Source organism: Anser cygnoides, chromosome 1 (assembly GCF_040182565.1).
Source record: "Anser cygnoides isolate HZ-2024a breed goose chromosome 1, Taihu_goose_T2T_genome, whole genome shotgun sequence".
NCBI lineage: Eukaryota > Metazoa > Chordata > Aves > Anseriformes > Anatidae > Anser > Anser cygnoides.
The window spans coordinates 54,709,807-54,727,864 of record NC_089873.1 but is presented as its reverse complement, the minus strand read 5'-3'; the positions used below and the strand labels follow the sequence as shown (position 1 = coordinate 54,727,864).

The following is an 18,058-nucleotide window of genomic DNA, read 5'->3' as shown; positions in this document are numbered from 1 at the left end:
TAAGTTACAAACTAGAAATTAATATACTGAATTTTACGTGTTTATTGAACCATGACTCTAGATTGCAGAAGATATTTCTGAGCTCCTGCAGCAGTACTATTCTTACTTGGAAATGTTCAACCTTCACTCAGAAAACAATCCAAACTCTAAAGCTCCTTTGGATAAAAAAAAAAAAAAAAAAGCCTTTGGTGGTAATAAAAAGCTCCATAATACCATTATTCCTAAATTACCCATGCATACTCTTAGCACCATCTCTCATCTTAAATTTAGGGTTTGTCAAAGTCAGGTAAAGGTTCAGCTCCACAGTGAACTTTGGCCAGTAAGTTAATACGACTGCCTAAGCCGGTGATCCCTCTCTTGCACGGCCGTTCGCAGCTGTGTGGCTGCAGGGAGCTGCCCCGGGAGGTCGAATCCAGCAGCCCGCAGCCGTGCCAAAGGCAGCACGGAGGGGAGAGGCACGCCGTCTGCACCTCCCCTTGGAACTGCACGCAGAAGGAGGTCTGTGCAGACAGCTCCCAGGATTGCCGCAATTACTCAAAACCTATCCCGTGCCAGACTGAGCCCTGTTCTTTCTGGTACCGCACCATCTGGATGGGGGAAACGAAAAGATTCAGCTACAGAGGTCAAAGATTTGCTATTACCTTGCCAAACGGGGCCTCTGACCTAGCAGCTCAGTACGGCGTACAAAGCCTGGCGAGTGAGAGCTGCTGCTCCATCCAGCTGACTCACAGCTACCCATGCAGTGCCCCAACAGCCCAAAGATACCACCCGAGCTCTGATGAGGCAAACTTTGACAACTGGAAGAATGGGGGCCCCAAGCAGCTCATAACACATGAAATCTAACATATTGCCAGTTTTGGCAATCCGATGACATAACCGACCCCCCCCCTGACATAACTGACAACTCCATCTTGATGAAGGTTTGATCCCCTCAATGTCTTTTTGCGGGGCTGCAGATATGGATGCAGACTTACCTTTCTTTCTTCCTACACAGAAAATAGCTTGGAAAGAAAACCACCTGACTGGCTGAATGGTAGTCAGATAAATCTTTTCTTCCTTGAGCAACATATTCTATAATTTTGTCCTACGGCATCAAATTTGTCCTACAGCGTTCCTGAGTGGTCAGGAGCAATTATCTGAAACAGAAAAGGATGGGCCAGAGCACTCCAGAAGGACACGAATAGTACCCTACAAGCTGTGAGAAGACAAATACCCGGGGTGGCAGGCCGGAGGAAATCTTTACCACATGAGCAAGCATTTGTGAGACACCTCCTTGCAAAGTATGGATTCTGATAGATGAATAAAGTTGTACAAAACACTTGACACTACTGCCATGTGTTGATGATCATCAGAAAATTCAACAAAAGTTCCATGTGTTTTCTTTGATCGTGGTACACTGAGAAGAGATCCAAAAGTCTTATCAATGATCATACGGCCTGAAATGTCAAGGTGCTGTAAGAAGTAAGGCCCCATGAGTAACTTTTATACTTCTGTGGGAAATTAGTAGGGTGGGAGGCAAGGTCTGCTTCATGGCAGAGGTAAGTTATCCAACACATTTCAGTTGCCTAGCTGCTCCAGAGAAGTGGCATCAACCCACTCCAAAGCACGTCCAATACTCACTGTCACGCACAAGCTCTACTAGGGAATTGGCAACAGTGCTCTTGGCAGAAGGATCGCTGCTGTGTAAGTGGGACCTAGGCATTTGCCCCAGATTTCTCATTTGGGAAGCGTCAAACTCAATTTTCAAAACCAGTCCAAGAGACATCTATTGAGCCTTGCATCCTCTGACTTTCAAGTGTGAAATGAGATACAGACCGTGGGATGTATTCTCCCTCAAGACGCTGCACCGCTATTTATACCCTCGCAAGGAAATAAAACGTAACATCAGGTGCACATACGGCTAGCGAGTGGGCGCAGCGCATGGGCATAGCATGCAATACTCTTGTTTGAATGCCAGTTATCTTTACTTACTCACTGGTTTGAACACATTCACTAACTTTCTCTCTTCATTTCTCTATCCTCAAAAGCCAAGACAGTAGATAAGCAGCAGCTTTTTCAAATCCCTATTTTGTGCTAGAAGAGAAGTGCCGAAGAGTGAAGCACCCTCCAGTGAAAATTCTAACCCTGCCCTGGATATCAGGCCTTTAAATTCCATCTTCCTGCCCTCCTCCCGGCCTCCTTAAACCAGTTGTGACATTCACCTGGTGTCTTAATGAGCCAGTTCAACCGACCGAGCAGCCTTACCCATATGTGACACGAGCACCTGGGCTGGTGGCTGGTGAGCACGGCTGGGAAGGGAGAGAGGAACCGAGAGACTTGACACGTATTAGACTTGGGATCACTTCAGCTGTCACATGAAACTGACTCATTAGCTTTATCCCCCCAAATTAGCGTACTCTTTAAATTAAAATTAATGAGCAGACAGAAAATTTGCTGACAACTCCCTTCAACTTCAAATGTGCATTTTTTAATCCTTTCACCTCCGTTCCTCCCTGCAGCTCAGTGCAGGTCCTCTGCCTTCTTTCCCCCCATAAAAGCATCCTCAGAAGACACAATGCCTGCAAGGATCTGCATGCACACAATTTAGTGATGAAATCCAAACAATGTACTGCTAAAAACCGGCAAGCAGCTGCAATATATGCTCGCTCAGGCAACGTGAGAAAGATCTCAGTCGCGGTCTAAGCCAGATGAACCCTTAGGAAAAAAGTATGAGCCCAATATATTCGTGGATCCATCTCTGATATTTCTAGCAAGCAGACAAAAGCCCGAAAAAGAGAATGCTGCATCTATACCACTGTAAAGCTTTGCTGTCTTATGACTCTACCGATTTTATACTTGAGAGTAAATACAGACTTCACACCGACACTTGTGTCGCTTACATCTTCTCTGCTAAGGATCCCACTTATTTAATGTCAGTTTGCTTTGGACATTCCCAGAATCCTGCCTCCCACCTACAGTGACCTTCAGGAAGAGGTGGAAACACCAGCCTGGGCTCACTGTACATTCTTGCTCCTCCGGTTCTCGGGGAGAGCCTGAAGTTCACAGACTCCGATCTTTTCAGCTAGCTGGTGACAGTCAGTGCTGCCAGTCGGCATTCAGAACACTCCCAGCCATAACAAGGAGCCAAAGGTAAACCACCATGCAGATGTAAGAAAAGGCAAGAAGAGCAGACGTGCCTGGGAATCTGGATGTTTGCCTTAGCTTCTGAGTGGCTCTCCGGCCCCCCAGCCCACTCTGGGATATACCACCGCCCCCACTTTTGGCAAGTTGGCTGTCATTGAGCTCTAAATACTGTGAGTTGGAAGCGTAAAAATAGCTGCTGCACAGGCTGGAAAACCTATCAGATGATGTCAACTTGCATTTTGAGCCCTCCTCTCCCCCCCCACACTTCCTTTCCTATGTCACTTTCTCATTACCTCACTGTCTCTAATTCTGAAAGTGCTTCTCTCTGCATCTTTCAGCTGCCAAAGTGAACTTTACACAGCAGCTAGAGCCAAATCAACCCCCAGCACATATATAAACTCTGCCACCCACCCCATTCCTTGGGATTCATCCAAGACGTCAGTTTGCCTTTCCCTGAAAACACGCACACGAAACCCGTAATCCCTAGCTGCAAAGCACAGGAGCAAGGAGAAGCAGTTTGCTCCCAGGAACGCAGTGCATTAACGCAGTGCGTTATCTGCAGATTAACTCTGCAGACAAGCAGTTTCCAACCAGCGAGGCAAGGCAACAACGCTAAGGGCGGCGTGGGGACACCAGCAGCAATGCCTGTCCCCCCCTGCCAGCACCAAGTCACCCAGCACCGTGCAGACCTGAGGAAGGAGGAGGCAGAAGGGGGAGTCCAAAGCCTTTGCTTTTTTTCCACCTCTCCCCCCGAACCAAGAACTCACAGTGTTTCTGACCGAAGGCCATCTTCAAAGAGCCCGAGGCAATACTGGTAAAAGGGCAGAAAAGAGGGGAAGGAGGGAGAGGAAGGGAAGCAGAGATGTTGGTTCACTTAAGGTCCATGCCTCTCCTCCTCCCTGCTCCCTCCCAGACCTGTTGTACTTAGGAAACAAGGGGATGATAAAGAGAAGGAAACAGTCAAGAAGTCTACTGTACTCTAGATCATATCAAAACAAAAACATTATGCGGCACATTCTCCTAATATTACTAAATGGAAGTGCCACATTTTTTTTTTGAGTTGAGTTTTATTTTCATTTGAAAACCAGTGGAAACTCTTCTATTAATACTGTGCTCCAGAAAGCTGCACATAAACTCCTTTACAACAAAACTGTGTTGCCAATGTAGAGATTTCTATTTAAGAAAAGAAACGCAACTAGTAGGTGAATTTCTCTGGCTGATGTAGTGGGAGGACTCTGTCTGCAATAGAAAACTTCAGAGAGGAGGAAAGGAAGAAAGTGGGGGGTAAGAGAAAGGAGTTTTATAGCTAGCTTCCAACCAACTGCAAGCCCCTGTGCACATGAGCCCAACAAAGACAAGCAAGTAAATTAAAAGCACACATCCAAACACGTTTTATTTGTTATCTTTACCGTTTTGGTTGATAAACTCTGGTTAGATGCAAACACAGTTGCATACCTCATTATAGTGTAAAGTTACCTCCTCTTCTTCAAGTTACACCACCACCACCCCCCATCGCCGAGACCCCAGAGCTGGCTGTGTGATGCTCTCACTCTGTTCCAGTGCAAAGTTAGAAAGATTAGCTCAAATTACCTTTGCTAAGCCAACAAACTCGACAGCGAGAGCTCTCACATCAAGTACGGGGTCTCAAACGTGGGGAGTGTATCTCCAGTGGAGGAGCTTAACTTACAGCTGCTGCGACTGGAACTGCAGAGGAACGTCCAAGTACTCCTTTAGTTCAGGTATATTGCTCATCTTGCTCTAAAGGAATTAATTTGGACTGGAGGAAGAAAGAACATCAGTTCCCTGCTCTTCTCTACGAGCAACAGTTACCCTATAATGAAAAAGTCAAAGGTTTTAAGCCAGAGACCCAAGATTTGACCAAGTTAAAATAGCTCTCATCAGCCTTCCCACCTACAGTTGGTTCTGCTAATTCACCCCCCGGGCACCCCAGTGAAGAAGGGATGAAATACATAAATAAATAAGAAATAAACAAAGCATTTGGTTTTGCTCTTGAGAGCAGAAAAAAGAAAAGTCCTAGCTGCCAGACCAACAGGGTGCTGAGCAGAAGAGAGGGGAAAAGGCAGCAAGGTCTTTGAATTTGTCTTAAAATTTCTTTTTAGGAGGGAAGAACTGGGAAAGGACAGGAGAAAGATACCCTAGCCCTCATGTTAAGGCATGTCTAGGAGTCTGAGAAGTTATGTCACTGATTCCCATGTCTGTTAAGCAGGAGATATCCCATATTTCTCCCTCCCACACCCTTTCAGCTTCTGGCAATAAAAGGTTTCTTCCTATCAAACCCCTCTGCTGCACAAAGGGGCTACCTGCAAACGCCTGGAAAATGCAGCTTGTTTTTTTATCTACCTAAGCAAGAGAGGAAAGAGCCAGGCTGCACTTGATGTTCACACACTACTTGTGAAAGGATTAGCAAACCCTTCCCTTGCTTCTCAGTTTCTACTAGCAGAATAGCTACCAGGCAAACTCCTGCTACAGGACTGTGACTTTTGCCCAGAAAACTGTTCTCCACACACATCAGATTGAAGTCCCAGAATCTAGATTTTTATTACAATGTGTATTTACCCTTTATTGTTGCAGAAGAACGCCCAAACCTGAAACAACTAAGCATTAATGGAGGTACAATTCTAAAAAGACAATATACAATCCCATTCGTATAGTATGTTATTAGCCAAAGTTAATCATTTTAGATTCCACACGCACATACTGTTAACTTTTTCTTTAAAAATGGTTCAAGTGCTTTGTCACAGTGATTGACGTGGAGGCTGGGATGAGGGAGAGCAAGAGAGGAAGCTTTGTGATACTGCTAAGCCAGTTCAGTGGCTACTGAAAGCAGTGGTCCCCTTTTCCATTGTCATGGATGCTTACCTCAACCCACAGTAAAAAATAGCTACTGTCAGGCTTATTGGAGACAGAATAATTTCATCCTTAGAATGTAAAATTCACTTATTGCATTGCCAAGTATCTATAAATCACCTCCAACATCAAATGCTTAAACTCTTCCTTTAGTGCTGAAACTCTGTTACGCCCTGGATAGATGCCATCTCGAGCTTTCAGGGTGACTTCAACACCTGAATGCATGTTTCCAATATAAAAATGCATAGCACATCCAGGTTCTAAGCTTTAGGTACAACAGAAAATAAGCCAGAAGCAATGTCAAGGTGCACAATCATTTACTCTCATGGGAAGGCCTGTACTGGTAGAAAAGGAAAGGGTTTCCACGATCTAGTATGGACTCAACCCTCTCCAAGCATGCAGAGAATTCAAACCGTAAGTGTATCACAAGGCAGGAATCTCAAGAGGAAGGCAGAGTAGATTCAGGGTAATTTTTAACTGCATCTCACTCAATTATTCAGTTACTTCTTAGCAGGGAAAATATCCTGGTTATGCTATGATGGAAGGAGCCCTTCAATGCCTTCATGGGATTCACGTTGCTATCACTTGAGGGGTATGCAGTTTCGACAGTACTACCACTCCTTCTCCACTGACTCCATTTTTACATAAATCATATTCTGCTTTAATTAAACCAAAGGTTTATTTCTCTTGGAGCTGTTCAAGTCTGTAACAGAAGACAGTATTGGTGTGAAATGTACAACTTCTCCCAATTCGTGCATCGTTTGTACCTCTCCCCAGTGATTTGGTCACAATACTCTCTGCTACTATACCCAAACATCGTACTTTCCCCAAACCACATGAGTTGACCTAAACTCTTCATGCACTTAATGAGAAATCCCATTTTTCAAGTGTTTGAAAATAACAATTTTGGGATGGAAAAAGCTCACCAAGTACCAGCCTGTAAGAAACAGCGATTTCCCACAGACCACAAAGACAAGAAAGAGCTCCCCTCAGTGAAAGCAAGGGTGAAGCTATACTGCTTTTACAGTTTGGTAACAGTGTAAGTTCACATGTACAGGGAACTGCCACAAGATGTAGTGTTGTGGTGTTACAACCTAAGCTTAGCTTGCATGCTTGATGCTCTGCATCTTTGCCACAAAGATATTTTCACGTATGTGAGACTCCATTTTTAAATGTCGATGATACTAACATCACTGGCACAAGTTTAAGATAGAAAAGCTGTGAGAGCAGTAGGGAAAGTACAGTAAAATACAGCACATAGGTTGATCTGATGTATGTTGTTACCCAAAAGAAAGGAGTGGGGGGAAGCAGAGGCACAGGCCTCTTTTGCAAGTAGCATTGTTGCTTTTAAAACAAACCTGATGTCAGATCCAAGAGTTCTGATAATCCCAGCCATGAAAGCAAAGGGAAAAGGCAAGGAACTGGCAGGGTGCATCTTCTTCTGTTGCCCCAGCAAAACTTGCCAAGTCTTAGAGGTTTTAATCCAGAACTGGCTTAAAAACCCTTAAAGGCACGTAGCCTAAGTGCTTACAACTGTAAAGATAGCTGTGCTTGGAACATTACGTTCTGATCTGGCCTCTGCTTTCTGTTTTGTTTCCTTCTTCCTAAATGTATGAGCTCACCTGGAATGAAATGCACAGAAGTCTTTTCAGTCACTATCTTTCCTCATCTGTCTGGCACTCATTTAAGAATTTGTCACTTTGGTACGAGTTACCAGAATTCATCAGCCAGAACCGCCTTTTTATGGAGTTCAGACAGCCCAATTATACTGAAAAACTCTTTGACTTGATAAATTGGGTTAAAACAGGTAGAGAGATTTACATGTAACACAGTCTGTGTGTCAGAGCTGGAATTAGAAACCCCAGCATCCTTCCTTGGCTACCAAATCTATGTTATGAATGCAGATACAAGACAGGGGCTGTTAAACCGGGACTGAGTAAAAGCAAATGAGTTGATGATATAACTGAAGAGACAAGCATGCAACTGAAAAAGCTGTGTTTTTTATGTGCCTGCCAGTTCTTATGATCCGACAGGAGTCGGATGCTTGCTCCCAATGCATCTAACAGCTGGCTTAACAGAAGTCACTTACAAACAAACTCTTTAGAGCAAAAATAATTCTAACAGGATAGACATTGCCATATGCTTCCTTTTGGCTACCACATCATGCTAAGGCCAGAACTGACTATAAACTCAAAACTCTCTCCTATCAGAAAATATTTTTGCCTGAGCAAGGCATCTATTGGCCAAAACTGTCTTTAAGCTTGAGCTACAGCGTGGAGCGACAGACGTGGCAGACGAGCAGAGCGCAGCGGATGTTGTCTACCCTGACTCGGTAAAGTAAGGCTTTCCGTGCTGTCTCCCATGAGATCCTCACAGAGAAGCTGATGGAAGGACGGGCAGGCAGCGAGGTGGATCGAAAACTGGCTGAACGGCCAGGCCCAGAGGGTGGAGGTCAGCAGCACGAGTCTAGTTGTTGGCCAGCACTGAGCAGAGTTCCCCAGGGGTCAATACTAGGCCCTGTCCTGCTGAACATCCCGACTCGGAGGGGCTGCGCAGACTGCATCCCTGGGGATCTCCAAAAGCCACCTGGACGTGGCCCTGGGCAGCCTGCTCTGGGTGGCCCTGCTGGAGCAGGGCTTGGAGCAGGGGGACTCCAGGTCCCTTCCCACCTCAGCCATCCTGTGGTTGACCCATAGCCACCCTCTTTCCAGCAGCTCGCTCATCCATTCAGCCACCTAACAACCTCAGAGTAAATATAAAAAAATTCTAACACGACAAACCCAATAACCAGGGAAGTGTGCATATTTTTAATATTCTCCAGCGATAGCTACACTGGACCACACGATTACCCACTTTTAATTTCGTAATTTCTTAATTATTTATGTCTATCACCTTATCATGCTTATTCTTCCTTGCTGTCTGATCTCTCCCCTCTGCTAGACTTACTGCCCAGCCACTGCAACTCTTTACTGGTCCCATGATCTACTTTTCAGCAGTTTTCTTATCCTACTGATGACTTCATTGCTTGAAACTCATTCTCTTCTACCTTATTCAGCTTCACCATTCAGTACACACGGTTTGAGTGATGTTACACAAGCCAGATGAAACAATCCAGCATCTTGCTCCACTTCTCATCATTCCTTCTTTTTGATGGCTCTGGGTCTCGTAAGAAAGTTCACTGAGCCAGCGGAAAACTTTTTTTTTGGATGGATTTGTTTTCAACGATGGATTAGACGGCTTGCAAAATCTGCATCCGAGCTAGCTGGAGCTAAGCACTGAGCTGCTGGGGATGAAAAACAGAAGAGTGAAGAAAAGTTGGGCCTCTTCCTGCCCCTTCCATTGGTCATCACAAATCACTGGGTCAGCTCAAACTGCTCCCTGTAATTTCACCCTTGAGTCAAGCTTTTTCATTTTAGTTTCAATCTCTTCACCATAAAGAGGCTGGAGCCCTAGACACAGAGCTGCCACATTTCGGATTGGAATACTCTGAAGACAAACATGCGAGCATGTGCTCCGTAGCTTGCCAGAGCACATACAATAAATCCAACACTCTGGGGACAAGCCAGGATTACTCCTTGTACTACAAGCATATTATATATGTAATTTGCAAAAGCACAACTCTTTCAAGATATGTTAGATTTATTATTAGTATATATTGTAAGTATTATTAGTATGCTGCAGAAATGTGTGGGATTTCTAAATGTCTTCTGCCCTCTCGGTTGCTTGGGTGTAGCTCCAGCGGGGCAGCCAGACATGCGGAAATTCAGTGTTAAAAGAACCCTCGTGGTCTAGAAGGGGGAAAAAAAAAAGCAGACAGTCTGGGAAAATCAGACATACAGTAGTCATACCCAAGTTTACAGGGAGAGGCAGTACCTCTTGTTAGATCAAACCTCTGGAAATCTGAGCTCCCACCACAATTTAGGGCCCCTGCTCTCCGCAACCAACTCATGCTTTAAGGTAAAGTCTAAAAATTCCTATTCTACAATTTTCTTGTTTTCCAGGCTGTGAGTCCACACGAAAATGTCGTGTTGTATGAATCAAATTATGCACAGCCAGCTTCCTTACGCAAATTAGCAGATACTTTAGCATTTATCTGAATTAGGATCTTAGGACAACCTTTCCCCCACACAGCCCTCCCACCCTTCTCTGTCTTCTCCCCCAACTCCTCTCTCCTCCTCCCCTAAACCAGTTGCTCACCATTCTTCATTAAAGAACTCATTTTTTCCCTCCTGCTCACTCTGCTAATTATTATCTACTTAAAAACCCTAAAACAAGCTCTGCAATCTCCTGTCCTAATTAAATCAAAGTAAAAGAGCAGTTCACATAAATAACATTTTCAAGATCTGGTTTTAGCTTCTAGATTTTGTCAGCAAAGTTTCCAGCCCTGCCTCAGGGCCAGAAGGTTAAACATTTCTCAATGACGCAGGCTCCCTTAGCGAGAGAGCGACGAGGAAGTGGTCCAAAAAGCCTCCTTCTTCCCAGGCACTAAATCAACAACCACGGCAAACAGCGAGTGCCTCTCTCCGAGGAAAACTGGGAGGAGTGGAGCAGTCTATTAAAAGCAGTCGCTGATTCTGCCACCATAATGCAAAGGCCAAGAACAAAGGGGAAGAAAAACAAAACAATTGTGTATGTGGTACACTTAAATTGATACAGAAATCAAAATTTAAAAAAAAAACAAAACAAAACAAACCTTTAAGCTTCTGCAGAATGCTGAATTTGTCTGAAATTGGTGTTCTTCTCTGGTCCCATCAGGTTGCCAGTACATTTCTAGGTTAAACTTAAAGATGTTTTGACCTTTAAATGGGCTGCAATGTTCCTGCCTGAGACCCCATCTCATGTGCTATGCTGCTCCAGGCATGTTCACATGTTGGTCTCTGGATTTTCAGTATAAGATTAGCAGTAGAGGTTTCTCCATAAGGAGCCGACTAATCGGGATCTTATTCTTAGTTTGAGGTAATATGGGGTCAGCAAAGGCACACGGCAAAGGGGGTTCTGTTGATTTCAGCTTTTAGTGAAAGAACTTTGAAGGCTCTGAGTCTTAGGTGTGTTTCGTAGTAAGTCAATTGCAAGATACTTTCTGAAGACCTTAACCAAAAGTTTGGGGAGTTGCACTTTCAACTGGGGGAAGTTCAGTGTGAGATAACTTAAACAAATCAAAACCACTCACTTTTCAATACTGTATCATTTATTTTAGTTGACATTAGTGAATGCAAAATCCAGATCTCGAATGTTGAAAGAAAAACACAAGGAAAAATAGCTTCAGTCAGAGTATCTCCAGCAGGAAAAGGAAAAATAAAACAAAATCATCAAGACCACTTCTCATTACAGACTGATTTAGTCAGCTTGTGCTTCCCTGGAAGCTGCAGCTTCTTTATTTGGAATACACTCATTTCTGAGAAAAAACAACCAGGGCAGAGAAAATGGCAGAGACTACAAAGAACGATAAATACAATTTTTCAACCTACTTCTCGCACAGGATAATTAAATAGGTTCCTAACCTGTTGGGATTCCCATCCTGTGCGTAGTGCCTACTAAGTGCCATTAACATTACTTGGAGAATCTGATTTAAAATAAGCATCGGGATAGAAAGATACAAAATAGTATTCACCAGGTCACAATAACAGATGCTACTTTAGCACTTGCCTACTTAAGGATATTGTAAAGTGGGTATAGCTTCTCGTAAAACATTCAGTCTCCGTTAAGGTTTGCACCAGTTTAAGTACAAAAAGCTATTTCAACTAAAAGGCACTAAAATACATATTCAATTAATATCGCAAGTTAGAATATTTTTAACCAAAGGGCAACTCCAGATCAACTTTCCAGTGCGAGTTGCTGGCAAGTGAAAAATCTAATGCTTTTTTTAAATGGTGCTTGGTAAAACTGTGAAGGACAGGATAAGACCTCGGTACTTGCAACAGCAGGGGATGGAGCTCTGTGACCCTGAAGGTTAATTCTGTTTCTCTATGACTCCACCTACTTTAAAAAACAAAAAACTACTGGTAAATTCGACAACATTCTTCAAACACACTGAAGTTATGCACAGAAGGGAGCTGTGCCAATGTAATTAAATTAGTCGGGGGGGAAGTAAGAGGAAGAAATATTTCTCCCATTAAGATAAAGATTCTAGTTTCACTTCCATCGGGCAGAGCTCATGTTTGCTTAGTTGCAAATGAAAATAAGCTTAGACCATCACAAGATGACCAGTTGAGGTTTCTCCATACGAAAAGAGAATTTGAAACAAGTGTCAGACGCTTCTTGGAAGAGCCCTAAGGTCAGAACAGCAGAGGGTGCTGTAAGTCCAAACTGAGGTGCGACAGCACAGCAATATGGGGCATCCAGATGTGACATTAAATTGTAGGTAATTCTGGTTTTTTTTGTTGTTTGGTTGTTTGTTTTGTCATTGTTGTTGTTCACTAGGCTTGGGTTTTTTTTGTTTTTGTTTGTTTTGTTTATGATGCTCTAGAAATTACCTGAGATTGGTAAAAAGCAGAGTGCAAAGGGTAAAAATATTAAGAATTTGTGTCAGTTTCCACATGACATCAGACAAGACCAGAGACATTCCCAAAACCTTAACAGTTCCATGTAATCTCTGTGACTGATCTATACAGCTCTGGGCATACTTTAGAGACTGCTTCATATTGAAACTTAAAAATATTTGCTTTTTAAGTCCTACGAGCAAAGCGTAGACTGGACACGAATCCCACCATTACAAGAAAGAAAACAATCCTGATCTAAACCCTAATCTGAATTCCTGCCACCAAGCAGGAATAGAAACCTAAGTGCTTTGTTAAATATTAGTCATCTCTTACATGTGAACATTGGAGAGCAAGGAGTAACAGGTAAGCGGAAGACAGAGCGGATGTGTCCACGCCGCACTCCTTTAGGCAAGGCGTGTATGGTGCAGTCGGCATTATCAGTTTAGAGAGACTGAGCAGAGCACACGGAAGGGTCATTTATATTCATCATGTAAATGAAAGGGTAGCTTACAGATTACAGTAATGGCAATTAAACGTAGCCCATAATACATAATGCATTAATTTCTCGGCAAGGAATACTCTGCTTAGATTAAAGTTACAGCATATAAAACCTGACATGAGCTGACATACATTTTAAGCTTTCGTTTCATTTTTAATATCAATTGGTGAATGCTGCAAAAAAACTGTAAGCCGATGATAATCAAATATATAAACCGGAAAGTGGTGCACATGTACACACCCCTTGAAGTGATTCCTTGTTAGCTAATTATTTTAAAATAAGATGGAGCCATAAGAAAGGTTAGGAATCAAAGCAGTCAGTGAATATTTGTTTTGTGTCTACCACATCTTCCCTGTTTTAGAACAAATACAGCGTGTGTGTGCACATCTTAGTTCATAGAAGAGATAAAGACAAAAATCTGCCTGGATGTTTTTTTTCCCCTCCCTCTGTCTCAACCTGTAACGCAACACTCACTGCATAACACGAATGAACAGAGAACATTTTCAAACTAGCTGGAGAAAAAAAAAAAATACTATTTTTAATAAGTAATTTAACAATTCAACAAATGCAAGCTCCAGGTTTTACAGGACTTCCAGCAGCTTCTTGTTTAAATTTAAAGTTGTCAATAGAAATAGGTATTGCTCAGTTAAATGATTCTAATGAGTAGTATACTTTTTTTTTTTATTAAAAAATAAAAATGGAAAGCATGCTTTATATATTTAGTTAGGACAATCCTTTAACCCTGGTTTGACTAACACAACAACAGCGGTTTGATTACTCAATAGTTAATCACAGGGATAAAAGGCAGCAAAAGGTTATGTTCAAATCTTTCATGAATGGAATAACTCAGTAACGTTGCAGCTCACAGTTGTGCACTCCTCGCTGCGTGTCTTGTGAGAGCCAGCTCAGACCTTTATGCAGTTAGTAGCTCTGGCATAAAAATTTCCATATTTAAAGCTGACTTCAACAACGTCCCATTTGCTGCTTCGGAAAGAATTCCCTCTGCACGATGACGATGAAGCTCACATAACTCTGTTCAGTCTTTGGATCACATGCAGGATTCTGGTTAAAAGCCAGCGAAGCGTCACTTTATCACTACTCAGAATATACACATCTCAGGGAACTTTACCAGCAACCAGGGAACTCTTTACAATCCCCAGGAACTTGCTACCTAGATACTAAAGGTTACATTTCCAAATACCACAGATTCCAAACTGAAATCAAAAGTTCTATTTTTGAAGTGGTGATGATGCAAACTAGGGAGCCAGTAATGTTCTCCCCTCGCCCCCACCCTCCATCCAAAACCCAAATGCCCGTTGCTTTGATTCAAGAACTCACTGCAATCTTGCAATTCCAAATCTAGGGGACAACCAGGAAGAGGATTTGATATTTTAAGGTCTGCTATTCAAACAAAATGCAAAAAAAACAATGTGGAAAATTACAATTAAAAAAGAAACAACAGTAAATGAAAATAATAAGAAAAAAAATCCAACTAACAAGTGCTTGAAAAAGACATGATGAAGTTAGAAGTCATTTAAGTGCATAAATAAGACATTTCCATTTTGAATATCAAGAGCCAGCACTGAATTTAAACTTCAATTGAAATAGGAAAAAGAAAAAGCCAGCCACAGAAACTGCAGCTCTACATTTGTCATGCCTCAAAGAGCTGAAAGGCGGACACCTCCCTTCTCTATGAATTCACAGACGTGCTGTCCCCTTTCTGCCCATTAAATGTGGTTTATCAGCTGATATCCCTAAAGCACTTCAATGTTGCTACTTTAAAGAGGGAAGAGAAAGAGCCCGGGAGCTATGTTTTGAACGAAAAATGAATGGAATCAGCACCAGTTTGTCCTAAACTGAGTTTACTATATCCCTAATCAGCTAAAAGAGCTCAAAAACACACTATTCCTGGAAATGAACCGAATGTAAAATGTCACTTAAGATGACACTGATTTGCAGTGATTGTTTCTTTTTACAGTTCAGAACAACCTGCTTCTGGTTTGCATACCTAGCTTGATCTTGAAGAGATTGAGTTTTTTTTCTGAAGGTCAAGGGAACGTCATACTGAAATCCAGAGATGCTATCCAATAAACTACCTGTGTTGAGGTGGTCATTTTTCCATTTTACTCATAGAAAGAAATTTAGATTACAGAACCATTATTAATTTGCATTATATTCCAAGACAATGCAAGCCACAGGGTATTGCCGAGAAACAAACCAAGAGCAATAAATGAAGTTAGAAGTACGGCGAAATGGAACTCATTACCAAAAGGAGCCATTTGGCCAAGGGTGCTACTGCTAATGTCCATTACTTCTGACAATGCATCATTAGACTCTGAGTGGCCCTAAGTGGCCGGAACTCTTATCCAGCCATGCAACATGTCTGCAGAAGTGATGTGAAATTTGGGTTTTATTTATCTGGCTGATTGCACCTCTCTACATGTGTAAGAGCATACACATTTCTACCCAGTTATCTCCTAGAAGTCATAAAAAGGAACTTGTGAACAATAATAACTAAGAAAAAAAGAAAGGGGAAAATTATCTTTGAGCATTCATGTTTGCTATTTAAGCACAAAATTTGCATATATAATATCTCTAGTTCTGCCAAAAATACTGAGCTTTTAATACTACTAAATGCACCTTCAGATTTTTATCAAACTGAAAAAAAACTGCTTCAGTAGATATGACTTTCTCTGGAAGGATAATTTCAGTATGAGTACTAATAAAAAAAACAACAGCAGTAATTCAACTGTTATTCCACATCACTACTATGAACAGTGAGGTCTGAATATGGAAGCTGTTGCAAGGACATGAGACTACACAAACATCAGTCATCGTAGGCAAAAGATGTCAATCCAATGGAAATTTTCTCTACAATAAGCTTTCCAGAAAGGCTAGCAGCATACCCAGGGCTGCTGAGATCTCCCTTCCTTGCACGAGTCCCTTCCATGGCTGTTGAAAAACTGTCTTAAGGGTTACCAGATTGTAAATTGTGTCAAAAAAATAATAATACAAATAAAAATTCCTAGAGCCCTCTTCACTAACAACAGCAACAAAAATAAATAAATAAATAAAAATATTTGTGACTCATCCCAACAGCCAAACAGAACAAAGCCAGGTCATACCAACAAAGCATTCAATCTGTATCTTTATCTGAACAGTGATCAACAGCAAAAAAATTTGCAAGATCTCCATATGGGATAGTTAGGTAATGACAAGAGTAAGAAAAAGGCTTCAGGGGAACAAAAAACAGGGTACATAGGGAGATGAAATTGAGGTAGATAAAGAGAAGGAAACAACAAGTTTTTGCAATCAGTAAATAAAGAAAACAAATGAGTCGGATTCTGGGAGGTTGAAGGCAGCAGAAAGTGACTCTTGGAGAAAAAGGACAATCGTGGAGCTCCCACTGCCAAGAGCTCAGTATAGACCCGCACATCAGCTTCATTTTCAACAGAATGAAAACATACGTAATGGCACAGAGGGGTTTCCAAAGCCATATTCTTGATTGTGAATCTGGAACTAGGTCTCACGCTGCATGACTGCTTGAATGGCTGGATCGGTTCTTCAAATTATTTCAGTAGTCCAATGAGATGTCAAATACAGCAGTTAAGTTTCTACTCTTCATGAATTTTTCTGGCTCTACTGCCTTTCCAGCCTGATTTTCACCTACACCTTTTCTTCTTCAACCGTCATCACTTGCATTGACTTTTACTCTTCCCTTTTTTGGTCTGCTGGGTAGGTTTAATTTTTGTTGTTGCTGTTAACACAACATGCACCACAATAATCAAAATCAATTTGTTTCTGCTTCGCTTACGTTTTGTTCTGAAGAAGCATTCCCTTGGAGGAGCCTTCTACAGCCCGCACTCCATAGGTCAAGCACTCTTAAAGCATGCAGGTCATGAAGCTGTGCTTATTGAATGCTTGGGTGCTCAAGCCTATCAGGATAATTTATTCACACAACTTAGCCCATGATTCTTCTACTTCTCCAAGGGCTGTTGAGAAGCAGGTTGAAAGCCTGATGAGCTGACTGGTACAATAGTTTCCAGCTTCCACCTTTCCAGCAGGGTTTCTGGAGACGAACACAGGGGCGACAAAGCCTTGAAAAGTTAAGTCTTTCTACATTAGAAGACTCTAGCTCTTAACAGAAAGGAGATTCGGTTTCCATCTCTAAAAAGCCTCAGGTAGTTTGCCCAACAGATGACTTATCACAATCAGTCAAACAACAGTAGCAGTCAACAGCAGCTGAAGTCACTTAATTTTTTAAGCAAAATTTTTGAACAATTTGGTCTTGGCATCCAGAAGCCATTCTTCCTTATCTAGAAGCTGGAATACACTCCCATGATTCAAGACAAGTCTTTAAGGCTTACTGTGCACATGGTTCCATCCTGTTGTCATGTTATTTCCCCACCAGTCTTGTGAACCCCTTTATGTAAACATTCGGCTGCTTATTGCTTAATATTTTCCCAGCAGTAGTTGATCCATGAGAAAAGAGAGCTGCCGCTGATGGAAGAGGTGCAATAAATTTGTATCCCTCATTAGTTAAGCCAAGCTTGCCAGGAAATTGCCTCAACATCGCAAAACGTCACTGCATAATCTAAGCCTAAATAAGCTGACTTCAGCAAAAACAGTGACCGTAGTCACAAAAGCAAGATGTACGAGTTCTCTTTACTGGGAGAAATTCTCATCCTAAGAATTAAATGCAAGCCTCAAGAATTTTGATCATTTGTAAGAAAAGTTTTTTAAATGAAGGCTGTTTCCCTAATTTTGATAAGTCTTATTTTATTCGAGTTTCCCAGAAACGTACAGATTCAGTTGCAAGTGCCCTGAAATGTAAATTGCATGGCTCTTTTTTTCTAAAAAGATTAAGACAATTAGAAAACCTGTTAGAAACAAAGCATACTGAGGTAAACGTCTTTTTCAGGCCTTCACATAAAGACTGACATATCAAGGAAAACAAAATTTCTTTACAAGAAAGACAGATTACTGTCTTGCCATGTGCATCCTGTTCCATACCAAACACCTTGCTAACGTTTAAATCCTAACTCCAGAATTCACAGACTACCAGAGCACCACTAGAGGAATGATGGAC

At 42.1% G+C, this 18,058-nt stretch overlaps 1 protein-coding gene across 1 annotated transcript in view; it reads right to left on the bottom strand.

The window, feature by feature from the left end:
• MRTFA (myocardin related transcription factor A) overlaps window positions 1-18,058 on the bottom strand; it is a 69,236-nt gene that overhangs the window by 49,770 nt on the left and 1,408 nt on the right. The gene's annotated exons all lie outside the window — the stretch shown is intronic.